This window comes from Schistocerca nitens, chromosome 5 (assembly GCF_023898315.1).
Source record: "Schistocerca nitens isolate TAMUIC-IGC-003100 chromosome 5, iqSchNite1.1, whole genome shotgun sequence".
NCBI lineage: Eukaryota > Metazoa > Arthropoda > Insecta > Orthoptera > Acrididae > Schistocerca > Schistocerca nitens.
The window spans coordinates 701,559,561-701,561,462 of record NC_064618.1 but is presented as its reverse complement, the minus strand read 5'-3'; the positions used below and the strand labels follow the sequence as shown (position 1 = coordinate 701,561,462).

Genomic DNA, 1,902 nt, shown 5'->3' with positions numbered 1-1,902 from the left:
TGCGAAAGCAAAGGTCCCGAGTCCGAGTCTCAGTCCGGCAGACAGTTTTAATCTGCCAGGAAGTTTCACAGTGGTATAGATTATCGCCAACGCAGTGACTGTCACTAATTTCCACCAATGAAATAAGGTACAACACGGCTGTGTCCAAGATTAAGCACAACAAATTAAATTGTTCCAGCGATCCATAAGGCACCAACAGCAGGGGCACAGATATCACAGCGCGAGCAATACTGATCTCAAAATTTTCCAGTAACGGTCCTTGCAAGCAGGGAAACGATGAGGGCAAAACTGCAAGCGTACAGGTCCGCACGATATGTATAAAAAGGGAACTGCAAATTCACTGAAGGTCGTTTGAGGACTGCGTCGATACAGCAGCATAATTGCCACTAACCAAAGGAGTAACAAGTCGATCTCAGCACAACCAGAACAAACGGCCGAAGGAACCGTTGCGCACGAAATTCCACGCGCGATACCCTTACGCAGCGCCCCTCCTGCCCCTTGTCACGTCACAACTCACTGCCGGTCTATTTCATACTCTCTGAGCCAGCGATCATCTACGAAAAGTGCAAGATAAATTCACGCTGCCTGTCGGGGCTACAGTGAAAGAAGACCCCGTGAAGACAAAGATAAAATGAACTGGAACCGCCGCGGCTCTAAAGTACAGGATTGTTAGCACCAAGCGAACTATATGCTCGTTGGTGGCCGATGTCTTTTTCAGGGAGACTCTAAGCAACGCAAGCACGGCAGATGTGTGCTCTTAGGAATCTGGTGACAGATTTCATCTGAGTAGCACCTTTTCTCTCTGGCCACGAAGTTCAGCTCTGACAACACATAGACCTTTCAAACTGCCGGGCAGATTAAAACTGTGTGCCGGACCGAGACTCGAACTCGGGACCTTTGCCTTTCGCGGGCAAGTGCTCTACCAACTGAGCTATCCAAGCACGACTCACGACCTCTCCTCACAATTTTACTTGCAGAACTGGTTAACATCGCAGCGCCGGGAATTTTAGGAGACAGCCATTCACCGCCTTGTGTCACAGTGGGACAAGTGTCTCAACAGCCAGGGTCAATTCTTCTAACATACAGGTACTGGTTTCTGTAATGATGTCTCGGGCGCGATTCTTTTTGAACGCCCCTTATAAATGCCCATCCTTATACTGCAACCAAACGTTAATAACAATCCTCGATAAATATAGAATTCCCCAAAATTCACGGTAAGTTGGAAATACATGCAACTGAAATTTACTTCAACTGTTACGCACCAGCATAAACTTGGACACAATAGTTAATAATGCAATGTTAATGTAGACTTAGAGAAAGCTTTTGACAATGTTGACTGGAATACTCTCTTTCAAATTCTGAAGGTAGCAGGGGTAAAATATAGGGAGCGAAAGGCTATTTACAATTTGTATAGAAACCAAATAGCAGTTATAAGAGTTGAGGGGCATGAAAGGGAAGCAGTGGTTGGGAAGGGAGTGAGACAGGGTTGTAGCCTCTCCCCGATGTTATTCAATCTGTATATTGAGCAAGCGGTAAAGGAAACAAAAGAAAAATTCGGAGTAGGTATTAAAATTCATGTAGAAGAAATAAAAACTTTGAGGTTCGCCGATGACATTGTAATTCTGTCAGAGACAGCAAAGGACTTGGAAGAGCAGTTGAACGGAATGGATGGTGTCTTGAAGGGAGGATATAAGATGAACATCAGCAAAAGCAAAACGAGGATAATGGAATGTAGTCGAATTAAGTCGGGTGGTGTTGAGGGTATTAGATTAGGAAATAAGACACTTAGAGTAGTAAAGGAGTTTTGGTATTTGCGGAGCAAAATAACTGATGATGGTCGAAGTAGAGAGGATATAAAATGTAGACTGGCAATGGGAAGGAAAGCGTTTCTGAAGAAGAGAA

The 1,902-nt window shown here is 44.7% G+C and overlaps 1 non-coding gene across 1 annotated transcript; it reads right to left on the bottom strand.

Moving 5' to 3' along the window:
* Nucleotides 1-867: 867 nt before the first annotated feature.
* On the bottom strand, nucleotides 868-942 carry Trnas-cga (transfer RNA serine (anticodon CGA)). The gene has a single exon. It is a non-coding gene; the product is annotated as a tRNA-Ser (tRNA).
* Between the last annotated feature and the right edge of the window lie 960 nt (nucleotides 943-1,902).